Source organism: Cryptomeria japonica, chromosome 5 (assembly GCF_030272615.1).
Source record: "Cryptomeria japonica chromosome 5, Sugi_1.0, whole genome shotgun sequence".
NCBI classification, from domain to species: Eukaryota; Viridiplantae; Streptophyta; class Pinopsida; order Cupressales; family Cupressaceae; genus Cryptomeria; species Cryptomeria japonica.
Window position 1 is genome coordinate 632,452,671 of NC_081409.1, and position 14,533 is coordinate 632,467,203.

Below are 14,533 nucleotides of genomic sequence, written 5' to 3' on the forward strand. Positions count from 1 at the left end.
AGAACGCTGCCAAGAAGATGCAACAGCTTAGTGCTGATGTTGAGGAGAACCTTAAAAATCTGGGTTGATCTTTTTCTATTGTTGGTTCTATGTTGTTAATTTGCACCAGAGAGAGAGATCAAGAGGGAGAGAGAGGGGGAGAGAGGGAGAGAGAGGGGGAAAGAGGGAGAGAGAGAGAGAGAGAGAGAGAGAGAGAGAGAGAGAGAGAGAGAGAGAGAGAGAGAGAGAGAGAGAGAGAGAGATGGGGTATGGAGGAAGGGAGAAGGGGGGAGAGAGAGAGAGAGAGAGAGAGAGAGAGAGAGAGAGAGAGAGAGAGAGAGAGAGAGAGAGAGAGAGAGAGAATGATGCACAATGGATTTTTTACATTGAGTCAAATACTAAGTCTATCAAGGAAAGCATAGTCTCTCAGGCTCAAACTATTGACCTTGGGATTATTAGGTCTACTGTTCATCCAAATGGTGACCACTACATGGAAGACCTAATTGCAATACAACAATATAAAGTAAGGGAGATAAAGGGGGTAGGGAGAGAGAAAGAGTGGGGAGGGAGAGAAGAAGAGAGAGAGGGATGGGGTATGGAGGAAGGGAGAAGGGGACAGAGGGAGAGAGAGGGAGGGAGAGGAAGAGAAAGGGGGAGAGAGAGAGAGAGAGAGAGAGAGAGAGAGAGAGAGAGAGGGAGAGATATGGGTAGAGAGGGAGACAATACACATACATACACACATGTGTAAAAACTTAATATATTATATATTATGTGTATATACATGTATTATATATACAATATCATATTATACATATTATACACACTCCCAAATTTTAAACAAAAGTAGTGCATACGCATTGTTTTATCTTTATTACCATGTATGCATTGTTTATAGTAAAGACAACACATGTGCACTTCTTACACCATAGGTACCCCATACGCGCTTTTGTCTGTTTAGGCTTGGAAATAGGCCTGGATGACAAAGCTACTGGTTGGAAGTTTGATTTCCCTCCATTTCCCTCCTTTTTGACGTGTTTTATTTTATCAACTTGGTTTCTTGACTTTGTCATCATCAGGGTTACACTTCATCAAGTGGGTATTTCTAAAATTGCCACCATATTTTCAACCATCTTCTGAGCTTTCTAACCATTTTTTTTTTAATTTGAACAACAAGAACATATTATTATTGAATTTATTTTACCAGTGTCTCCATAGTTCTCATAGACATACGTGTACCATTTTTTTAATAACTTTTGATCTGCTTATCCAAATTTAAAAAACTTTAGATATTATTATAGTGAACTTGATTCTTTACAATTTTTAAAAAAAATGTATTTTCAAATTTTTAGTGCAAGTTATGCTTCGCGCACGAACAAGTACCTAATTTTGAGGATGTGCTCGATTGGAAAAATCATAAAATAAAAAATACTTAACAAAAAATTACAAAAAAATACACAACTTCTAATGCTCACTCTTAACTATCTTTCTGCCAAAGGATTTGTCAAAATACTAAATCTAACTATGACTGTTTTGATGTGCACGTCAGACACTATATTATGTTTTTCAAAAAAAAATCAGGTTCTATTTTTTGTGCACGAAGGATTTGAGCCCCCCTTAATCTTATCCAATTTTGAAAAAGTTTAGTAGTTTGGAAACTAAATTCAGAGTAATACAATATTTGTTCTTTGATTATGTTCATATCTTGAGTGGATGACTTTCAAATTTTGCCTCCAAGTTCAGGTTCACCTGATTTCTAAAAAAAAGTGTCCACTTATACCCCCCTTTTTTCCCACCATCTTTGTGCAATTACCCAATTCGCTAAGCTCAAATACAACAAGTTTTCCAACCAACATGTCTCTTGTTACTGTAGTTACACTTCGGATCTCATCAATAGCAACAACCTTATGTTTATAAGCAGGAGGCAAAGATCTCAGCACCTTAGCACCAATCTCATCTTCCTCAATCTTTTCACTGACACACCTGATACCAAGGACAAGTTCATTCACCTTAGCCATGTATTAATGTATGTTCTCATTATCTCTGATATTCAATGTCTCATACTTTCCCTTCAAGCTCTACAACTTGGCAACTTTCACTTGACTATCACCTTCATACAGGATCTCACGTGTAAATTGAAGTCCCATAGCATTTTTCATTTCAGAATTCGTTAGGGCACTAATAAATGCTTACTTTTCTTTGATGTTATATTCTGCTATACATTATTCAGTTAGGGAACATATTGATGGGTAGGTAAAGGACAGGAAATGTTACTTAAGTGTGATAAAGGTTGACTTAAGGGAGGAAATTGATCTAACATTTTTCAAGGGAATTTTGGTTGTCAATATTTCTTTAAGAAATTTTAGGTCTCTTATCCATTATTCTATTGTACAGTTATAAATTAAATTTTAAAACATTTGAATATCTAATAATTATGATACATTGAATGATGCCATTTACATATTCCCATAAAAATTTACACAAATCAAAATTGAATAAATTGACACTTTTCATTTTCTAACTATAAAATCGTAATGCATAAAAAAAAATTAAACCAAATATTTTAAGTCCGAATTACCAAGATAGTAAGCTACCTTAAGAGCTCAGAAATAGAAGTTAAAATATCTTTTTTTTTTCTATTACAATGAAGTAGAACGATTTGTCTCTTGTTCTTGAGTTCAAGCAACTCGAAAGAAACAAAGGCATATCATGGACTATGAAGACAGATTCTCAGATTTTGTTTCGTAGTGGGTTTCACGCTGCAAAATTTTCCCGACTTAGTCCTCCCACTGTATATTTAAATGCAAATTCATTGACTTCAAATATGGACGTTTCACAGATTCTTCCGTTTATTGTACATCAATAATGAAAAAATTGGATGAATAATTGAATGAGTAATTGAATAAGACAGATGCTTTCATGTCCCGTCTCCTCTACGAAGTGATTTTGATTCAACGTAAAACTCGTACGGGAAAAAGGTCTTAATCAATTCTAGGTAAGATTCAAAATTGGTCTGGAGGTAAAGTTGAACTAGGGGAAGGAGTTCAATTATTGCATGCATTTTTGACTCGTCTAATTTATCAATTATTAATTTTAAACAAACTAAAAAATGATAATTAAAAGTTTTTTAAGATATTTCATATGTTCTAATTGATCCACTAAAATTTAAATATTTAATTGGATGAGTTGTGCAACTTCATTGGTATCAATAGTGGGTTACACATTAGTATTGGTTAAAATAGTTATTAGAGGAAAATGTATTGGTTATTAGAAGAATATATATTGGATTAGTTATGCAAATTTTTAAGTTGGTTATAGTGCATGGGTATAGGGGTGTCTTAGAGCATATATTGTCGGGTGTCACCTCTAAATCACCACTTTTTGACCTTTGTGCACATAATGAATCATCCCACATTCTTTCAAAAGAAGAAACAATAGCTCTAAGCTTTCAAGTCACATACAAAGACAAGAATTTTTTTTATCTCTAATCTCTTAAGTCACATACAAAGACAACAAATTTTTTTGTCAAATCTAAAATATTGTTTAGGAGCTTAGGGTATGTGAAGTTAGCTATATTAGAATTTCCTAAAGACATTGTTATAATTCTTGTATGGGATGTTTTACATATTTGGTCCAACTTCTTGTAAATAAAATTATATTTTATAGTTTGATAATATTCAATCTTTGGATTGAATATTCAAGAGTAATAATTGTATATGTTTTGAAATAAAAATGGAAGAGTTTTAAGAGTAAATCTCAAAAAGCCACATTGAATGTTTCTGAGAGCTTTGATGATCAAGAGTCCCTAGACCAAACTCAAAATGTCGAGGTGTCATCTTCCTCTTATGGCTCGGAACAAAATTCTCAGGATTTGGCAAATTTTTCCCCATAGGATTTTCATCCTAATAGGAGATACCATTTGATGTGCTCAATGTCGCCAAAAATAGCTCATTGGAGGTTTTCCTTCTTTTCAGGTGGGTGTTCTATGAAATAAAAAACATTAATCTTAAGCAACGGTCTTTATCATCCAAGATGGAAGTTATGCATGCTCATGCTAAAGATATACCGCATGGTACTCTGAGTGCTCACCCTATCAATGCTAGTAAATAGATGGTTGAGGGTACTTCGGTAGGTGTCTTGTGGGCTGAAAGTGAAAAATAGGTGATGACAGATTGTATGACTAAGAATATGAAAGCTACTCAATGTGTTAAGGAAATATCTGACAAAAAATTTGTGGATATGGAGGCCAAAATTCCAAAATGTGAGGCTACCCTTCGGGGAATTATGGAAACTCGTCAGAATATTATGAAGCCTTCTGCAGATACTATGTCTACCATGGTCAACAAGTTGGAGAAATCTCACATAGATAGGGTTGTTGTGGACGTGGATAAGGATATGGTTGTTGGTGCTGATGATTTGGGTCCTCCAGGAAGGCGCACTCATGCCAATATGAAGATGAAATTCATTGAACTACCTCAAGGCATTCTGTACTTGAAGAACACTGCCAAGAAGATGCACCAGCTTAGTGCTGATGTTGTGGAGAACCTTAAAAATCTGGGTTGATCTTTTTCTGTTGTTGGTTCTATGTTGTTAATTTGCACCAGAGAGAGAGATCAAGAGGGAGAGAGAGGGGGAGATAGGGAGAGAGAGGGGGAAAGAGGGAAAGGGAGAGAGAGAGAGAGAGAGAGAGAGAGAGAGAGAGAGAGAGAGAGAGAGAGAGAGAGAGAGATGGGGTATGGAGGAAGGGAGAAGGAGGGAGAGAGAGAGAGATGATGCACAATGGATTTTGTACACTGAGTCAAATGCTAAGTCTATCAAGAAAAGCATAGTCTCTCAAGCTCAAACTATTGACCTTGGGATTATTAGTTCTACTGTTCATCCAAATGGTGACCACTACATGGAAGACCTAATTGCAATACAACAATATAAAGTAAGGGACATAAAGGGGGTAGGGAGAGAGAAAGAGTGGGGAGGGAGAGAAGAATAGAGAGAGCGATGGGGTATGGAGGAAGGGAGAAGGGGACAGAAAGAGAGAGAGGTAGAGGGAGAGAGAGAGAGGGAGGGAGGGGAAGAGAAGGGGAGAGAGAGAGAGAGGGAGAGATAGGGGTAGAGAGGGAGACAATACACATACATACACACATATGTGTAAAAACTTAATATATTATATAAAATATATTTTATATTATTATATACATATATACGTATATATATTATATATTATATGTATATACACTTATTATATATACAATATCATATTATACATATTATACACACTCCCAAATTTTAAACAAAATTACTGCGTACGCGTTGTTTATAGTAAAGACAACACGTGCGCATTTCTTACACCATAGGTACCCCTTACGCGCTTTTGTCTGTTTAGGATTGGAAATAGGCCTGGATGACAAAGCTATGGGTTGGAAGTTTGATTTCCCTCCATTTCCCTCCTTTTTGATGTGTTTTATTTTATCAACTTGGTTTCTTGACTTTGTCATCATCAAGTTTACACTTCATCAAGTGGGTATTTCTAAAATTGCCACCATATTTTCAACCATCTTCTGAGCTTTCTAACCATTTTTTTTTTTTAATTTGAACAACAAGAACATATTATTATTGAATTTCTTTTACCAATGTCTCCATAGTTCTCATAGACATACGTGTACCATTTTTTTAATAACTTTTGATCTACTTATCCAAATTTAAAAAAATTTAGATATTATTATAGTGAACTTGATTCTTTACAATTTAAAAAAAAAAATGTATTTTCAAATTTTTAGTGCAAGTTATTCTTCGCGCACGAATAGGTACCTAATTTTTAGGATGTGCTCGATTGGAAAAATCATAAAATAAAAAATACTTAACAAAAAATTACAAAAAAATACACAACTTCTAGTGCTCACTCTTAACTATCTTTCTGCCAAAGAGTTTGTCAAAATACTAAATCTAACTATGACTGTTTTGATGTGCACATCAGACACTATATTATGTTTTTCAAAAAAAAATCAGGGTCTATTTTTTGTGCGTGAAGGATTTGAGCCCTCTTTAATCTTATCCAATTTTGAAAAAGTTTAGTAGTTTGGAATCTAGATTCAGAGTAATACAATATTTGTTCTTTGATTATGTTCATATCTTGAGTGGATGACTTTCAAATTTTGCCTCCAAGTTCAGGTTCACCTGATTTCTAAAAAAAAGTGTCCACTTATACCCCCCTTTTTTCCCACCATCTTTGTGCACTTACCCAATTCGCTAAGCTCAAATACAACAAGTTTTCCAACCAACATGTCTCTTGTTACTGTAGTTACACTTCGGATCTCATCAATAGCAGCAACCTTATGTTTATAAGCAGGAGGCAAAGATCTCAGCACCTTAGCACCAATCTCATCTTCCTCAATCTTTTCACCGACACACCTGATACCAAGGACAAGTTCATTCAGCTTAGCCATGTATTAATGTATGTTCTCATTATCTCTGATATTCAATGTCTCATACTTTCCCTTCAAGCTCTACAACTTGGCAACTTTCACTTGACTATCACCTTCATACAGGATCTCATGTGTAGTTTGAAGTCCCATAGCATTTTTCATTTCAGAATTAGTCAGGGCACTAAGAAATGCTTAATTTTCTTTGATGTTATATTCTGCTTCCTTAACCTCATCAAGAGTGGATGGTCCATTCTGACGAACAACATAGAGATTATTAGTAATCTTCCAGTAATCCTCTCCAAGACACTTCAAGTGCACCTCAATCCAGCTCTTCCATATAGTATAGTTACTTCCATCAAACCTTGGGTTGTCCTTCTTGAAAATAATACCTTGACCTATCAGCCCGGATCTCCTCAAGCGATTCAGCTTCTACCAGAGGATCTAGCATTGATACCAATTGTTAGCAACAATCAAGAAGGAAGACTGAGAGTGGGGGGGGGGAGGGTGTATCAGTCTTCATCGGATTACAGAAAATAAAACTCCAAAACATAAACTGATAAACTACAATAATGAACAAATAAGCAAAATAACAACATAACACACAACACCAAGATTTTTGAAGTGGAAAACCTAGCTAAGGGAAAAAACATGGTGGGAACCTACCCACAGTAAGATGATACTCTGCAACAGTATGTGAAAATTATTACAATGGGGAATGCACATGCATTTAGGTAGACTGCCTAGAGCTCACTGCTCAAAATATATTTTCTCAGAAGGCTACAACCCTTAGGGAAGTCTCACTGACTTACAATATGATTCAGACTACAATCTGAAAGAAATGAACTACAATGATAGCATCTACAAATGCCTGATAACAGTTCCGGTTAAGGACAGTTGTCTTCTCTGCAACACCAATCTCACCTCAACACTTCACCGAATGATAAATCTCTTGTTCGCACATTCACCTCTCTCTGATAATGCAAACATTATATCGACACCAAAACTAAGTGAATAATTCACCTATATATACAATTCATCAACCTTGATAACAAGGTCAGCTAAACCCTAATCCTCAACTCACAAAATTACATTACACGATAAAAATATTAATCACCAGATCAATATAATAATTTACATTATATAGCATGGACCTAATTCAAATTCCCAAATGATCACATCCACTGGAAATCATGCCAAGATCAATCGCAACACGCTACACCACCAAAAATACCACATAACACGAAAATCAATACCAGTTGACAAAAACCACCAAAAACTCGTACAGCGATCAATGAGGATCGCTGAAAAAAAATAGGACATGTCTCGGAAACACTAGCAAGAATGTTAGAATCATCACCAACAACTGCACCAACAACACTTTTCAAATCTTCATCAATCAACATCAGAAAGTTCAAGAACACAACCAATCAACAACTGCCATGAAGAAAGATAACTTGTGGGGCACGAAATCACAAACCATCTAAAATGAACATACACAAGATCATCCCAAACAATATCCCAAAGCCTCAGCACAAGATCTGATCACACCAGATTATATCGGAGGTAATACAGAATTTTGTAAAACAATGATCAGCAAAACCAAACTACAAAATCGGATCAAAAGATGTTCCCAAACTCACCAAAATAAAGCACAGGAATATGTTGACAACAACATATCCTAGCAGCAACAATGAACAACCATATCCAACAACTCCAACATTAGCTGCCTATCAGTTAACTCCTGCTTCTAGATATAATGAATCACAATTGCTTGATCATATCACCAAGAAGAGTTTCCATCAATAACAACCCTAGAACAATAAGCAACTACCGAAAGTCACCGAATGAGTGACAATTGCCAACAGAGTTAATATAAATATAATTTTTGAAGTTGTCATTTACATTACATTGGGCCTTTAATTGTTGCATTTTAAAAATAAGTGGGACTTGAGATGACATTGAGGGTGCCAACACTTAACAAGCATATCCTTGGTTAAGTAGAATAAATAAACTCCTATATTAATTACAATATTAGTTGGAATTGAAATGGTGGATAATATCATTAGAATATTATGGGCATTAGTGCCAAAGATACCATTTTATATCTAGAATTATTACAAAACAAATAATGTCAGTGATAATCAATAATATTGAAAATAGTTGTATGCAAAATCTTTGATCATGGTACATAATAACGATGATGTGAGCATTATTAGTATTAAGATTTATGTTGATAATACATGGGGTTCGTAATAATTTGATCACTTAAAATACCTCTCATGATAGATTAAAAAAATCAATTACTTGCAAAATGTTGTATCTTGGTGCTTTGGTCATCATCATATCAGTGAGCATGCAAATTAGGGTAGTGTGTCATTTGCCCAAGTATCAAATTTTAATATAAATTCTCCTTATTATATAAAACAAAGACCAATAATCCTCATAATTCATTTTAAGACTATCATACCTTAGTTTAGAAGTCTGGATCGATTAAGTGTTACATAAAGTTAGTCACTCTGGGTGAAGTATAGAGTGTCATTTCAATGGGAAGGCACTAGATGTGTTCCCCTAACATATATTCATGAGATTCCTTTCATGCTTTAATCTTCACATTATAACACCAAGATGGTTAGGGCATTTCTTATAAAGCCAATACTCACGAGGGACAAGAATTAGATACTTTGTAGTATTAAAATTTGTTGAAAATTAAATTTAGTTTATGGGATACTACTTTTTAGAAATCTATTAATTAATTAGACATCTTAATGATTCAATATTAGAAAAAAAGACATGTCATTCTGGATAGCCCAAGTATGAAAAAAATATTCATTTAAGTCTTTAGAGATAAATAAGAATTTGTGGGAGAACATGACTACATTTGGAAGAGTACCTTTCACAAATAAAAAGCGAATATTGGCCAACCAAACAAACATACATTTTTTAAATGGTGGCTATCTTGTCATATATTTAAGTATCTCCTTATAAATATTTGACTAACTAGATGTCACTCATACAAAACACCTTTTAAAAAAAGGTAAATATCTTCTTGGTACGATGCGGCTGAATAGACGTCGCCCATTTTATATGTGGGTGTGGGTGGGCTTTTGGAGATAAGAAATTTGTGGAAGAGTTTGATCGTCTCATAACCACGAGCATTTTATTTTTCTCTATGCTTGTTTGGGAAGGTCTATCTATCTATTGATACTTAGACACATGATCCAACTTATGATTAGATTTGGAGACTATGAGATTATCATGAACCAAAAAAATACATCTAAGTGACAATAAAAATGTTAAAAAGTAAACTTAAGTAATTTGACATGAAAATTTGAATTGACTAACTACATGATTTTAAAAAATGGTAGTATTAAAATTTGTTGAAAATTGAATGTAATTTATGGGCTACTACGTTTTAGAAATCAATCAATTAATTAGACATCTTAATGATTCAATATTAGGAAAAAAAAGACAATGTCATTCTAGCCAAACAAAATATTTGAATAATAATCGTTTAAGTCTTTAGAGATAAATAAAAATTTGTGGGAGAATATGGTTACATTTGGAAGACTACCCTCCACAAATAAAAAGCAAATCTTGGCCTACACAAACAAATATTTTACAACTGATGGCTATCTAATCATATATTTAATGCAGCATACAAAGTACCTTTTAAAAAAAGTTAAGTGTGTCCTTCGTACAATGTGATAGTATATGACTGAATAGACGTGGTCCATTTTACATGTGGGTGGACTCTTGGAGATCAAAAAATTTGTGGAAGAGCTTGATTGTCTCATAGGCATGAACGTTTTGTTTTGCTCTCCGCTTGTTTGGGACTGTCTTTCTAACTATCGATATTTAGATACTGCAGTGGTGTTTATAGTGTGGTTCCAACATCAGAAATCGCAAGCAATTTGAGAGTTATTCAAGACCCAATTCAAGAGTTTGCGAAAGAGAATGGCTGCAAAAGAAGAGTTTGTGTACAGATCAAAGCTTCCGGACATTTCAATACCAAACCATATGCCGTTACACGCCTACTGTTTGGAAAGAATGGCAGAGGTGAAAGAGAGAGCTCCACTGGGAAAGTTTACCACTACGAGCAAGTGAAGTCGATAAGCACACGGGTGGGCGGTGGTCTGGCCAGACTGGGAGTTGGGCGGGGTGATGTAATAATGATTCTACTTCCCAATTGCCCTGAATTCGTATTTACTTTCCTTGGAGCTTCTTTCATTGGTGTTGTTGGGTCTCAAATCAACAGATTGGATAGGTTCTAAGGAAATGCCAACTCCTATGATCAAACCCTCCAATTGACTTGGCCAACTTATAGAGTGAACCTATTTGGTTACTAACTCTCTCACTTTAGGCTCTGCAGGACCTAGGCGGGTATACCTACTCACTAGTTGTTCCTTCAGCTAATGCTTTTTATAGCAGATTTAGTGTCTTAATCTGATATCTCCTAGTCTCAGAATGGCATAAGTTTCTTAAATAGATTGATTTCAGATGTGTGTATTGATCTATGTATCTTGTAAAAGTATATATGTTACACTTTGGCTAAATTACCTACTATACCTACTCTACTAATCCTAATGCTTAAAAGTAAAAGGTAATTGGTATGGTTAAAGGGTTTGTTTACAAATGACCAGTGCCTTTCCTCTTATTTGGGCTACAGAGTCTTATATTTCTTCAGGACTTATTGTGTAAACTTATGAGACAATTTTTAAACCCACCCCTTTTGGTAAGTCTGTCAGTTACTGTTTCTTATGAGCTCTATTTTGATGTTTATATTGTAAACCGCTTGAATGAGTTTAACCCTAACTTTAAGAGACCATCCAAGGAAGAATTACAACAAACAATTACAATTCACAAGTAAATCCTTTTGATCCAAATCTACACTATGAAATACAAAACTTTACTGGAACAACACAAATAACCTTATCTCCTTTAGATAATATCACAAGCAACTACCTTCTGGAAATATGTTAACTCTCAACACATATGAGAAAGAAAATGCAACCAGTTATTTTTGATAAAAAGTTTAAAAGTACAAAATTTGCCTCCACTTTTTGTCTCTATTTTTTCTCCTTTTTACATTTTACATCACACATATATATGTGTTTGAATGGTTTTCATACCCCTTTTGGTGAAAAGACACCCCCCTTTTAAATAAAACTAATTCCAAATCCCGAAATTGCCTTAGTTTATGTAATTAATTGTCACTTTACAAGTTGTTTAGGCATATTAGAGGTATTTCAAGGCTATTTTATGGGTATATAATGGATAAATGGTCTTTAAATGATGTAAATACCCCCTTTGGTGCTTCACACTCCATTTTTTATGCCCATTATTATGTTTATGTTATGGTTTCATATTGTGCAACAAATATAAAATATATTACTTGTACCTATTCAATATATATATATGTATATATATATTTAGAATTTTTCTTGCTCCTTGTCTTGGAATTTGGAATTCTAAAAATTGCAAATTTTAGGGTTCCAACAGGGACCATCACCACACCTGCAAATCCTCACTATACTCCCGAAGAGATTGCGAAGCAGGCCCATGCCTCGGGTGCCCAGCTCGTCATCACAAAGGCAGCATACGTGGAGAAGCTCAAAAATGTGAACCAACATCTTATCATCGTTACTCTTGAGGATCCGGCACCACAAGGATGCGTGGCCTTTAGTGTTGTTGCTGAACAACAAGGTATTTGTATTGTTATATCTCTGTAATGTCACACTTAAATCCTTTTCCACTAAAATAATAATGAATATTCAAGTCCATTTCAAATTGTTAAGCGGTTTAATGATTTTAACCAGTTTCGGAAGTGGGATTTGAAGTTGGGTTGGATGAGGTAGTGGCGCTGCCCTTTTCCTCTGGGACGACGGGGCTTCCCAAGGGTGTTATGTTGACACATGACATGCTCATTTCAAATGTTGCTCAACAGGTGGATGGAGAAAATCCCAACATGTATCTCCACACAAATGATGTCATGCTCTGCCTGCTGCCACTTTTTCACATTTACGCTCTACTTATGGTGCTCTGCTCGCTCAGAAATGGCACCGCTGTTTTAATTGTGGAGAAATTTGAAATGTGTGCACTGCTAGAGTTGGTAGAGAGTTTCAAAGTTAGTGTTGCACGTTTGGTGCCTCCCCTGGTGTTGGCCATGACGAAGAATTCAGTGGTGGATAAATATGATCTATCCTCTCTTAGAATGCTCATATTGGGTGCTGCACCTCTTGGGAAAGATTTGGAGGTGGCCCTTCAAGAAAAGGTTCCCAATGCAACCCTCGGCCAGGTTAGAAAACTCATACAAAATATTTAACAAGAGAAGATGAAAATAAATGAACATAAACTTTTTTTTTTCCAATAGTTCAAACCACAGTCTTGTGGTTTAGGGGTTATTTGTGTTAATATTTTCTTATTTTTTAATTTTTTAATTATAAAGTTGTCATTTCAATTTTTTTTTAAATATATGTACTATTATTTTTTATAAATAGTAATGGTGATATTTATTCATTAAAAAATCACATATTTAATACAGGTTTATGGCATGACAGAAATTGGTAGTCTTGCATTTGCAAAGAAACAATTCTCAGTAAAATTTGGTTCCAATGGAACTGTCGTTAGGAATGCCCAAATAAAGATAACTGATTTAAACACTAGATTCTCACTTCTTCACAATCAATCAAGCGAAATATGTGTTCGCAGCCTTCAATTAATGAAAGGTATGCACAACACTGCGCATTCTTTGTATATTAGTAAAATGCAAAAGTAGAAGCTTGAAAAGTGAATAATAGAAGATTGAAAAGTGTATAGAATATTAATTTTGGTGAAACTAGTAGGCTATGTAAACAATCTAGATGCCACGATGAAGACTATAAACAAGAATGGGTGGTTGCATATTGGTGACATTGGTTACATTGATGACAATGAGGAGCTTTTCATTGTAGACTATGTGAAGAAGATCATCAAATGCAAAGGCTTCCAGGTTTAATTCACTTCTCATACTATTTAAGTTATTCTTTAAATTAATAAGTTGCAAAAAAATTGATAGTAGTGGATACTTTTGTGTGTTATAACTATGTTGGTGAACAGGTGGCTCCTGCAGAACTGGAAGCCATTTTGTTGAATCGTCCCTTTATAGAAGATGTGGCAGTAGTCCAATAAGTTTGGCTATATAATCAAGTACCCTTCTTGCATTTCTCCAATTTTGATAATTATTCTTAATATTAAGAATTTACCATTAAAATTGCACCCATAAAACTATCTAGCACACGCAAAAGGATGAAGTTACAGGAGAGGTTCTAGTAGCATTTGTGGTCACATCTGACAACCATGAAATAACTATAGAGGAGATCAAGCAATTTTTGGCCAAAGAGTTGAACAATGAAAATGAATACATCTACAATAAAAATATGTATTTCTAAGTTTGAAATCATAAGAGATGGTGACCAAGTTTGTTTGAATTTTGTGTATGGCATACATGTGGTGTTTTACAAGACATCACCATGTCTACTTTGTAGATTCAATTTCTAAATCTCAATTGGGCAAGATATTGCGCAACCATATGCAATCCAAATTTCCATTAGGACGATAAAATATTGTTCTAAATTGTATCTAGTGGTGCATATTCTAAATGCAGTATAAAAAATTATGCCTTGTGAACTTTGTGTCATTATACATGACTTGAATGTTGATGGTACATGGTAGGATATTTCAATGGTTTCTATTACATGGAAGCCAACACATGTTTTAAGAAGAACCATACCCTATATAATTATGAATAGCTTTTATGTAAAGTAGTTTGTCATTTTGTGTGTAGAGATGCTTGTTGTTCTAGATGCATAAAGGATGAAAATAATTTGAATATTAATCACCTAAACCAATCATGCACCTAGCATGGTCCACATAGTTTGCCAAAAATGACTCTCAAATAGTGGGTCATGATCTAAGATAATGGATATTGGAAAGACAAAACAAACCCAAAGATGAATGAAGAAAAGGTGTAGAACATCAATTATTATGTCTTTTCTTGAATGTAATCATGATGGGCGTCTTGGAGAATGTATCTACCATGACAAACACACAATCAATGTTGGGGTGATTATTATATGATGTCTTTAATAAATAATTTTATG

The 14,533-nt window shown here is 34.6% G+C and overlaps 1 pseudogene; it reads left to right on the top strand.

Annotated features, from left to right (window-relative positions):
• Window positions 1-10,124: 10,124 nt before the first annotated feature.
• LOC131876003 (4-coumarate--CoA ligase-like) lies at window positions 10,125-13,992 on the top strand (annotated as a pseudogene).
• The last annotated feature ends 541 nt before the right edge of the window (window positions 13,993-14,533 follow it).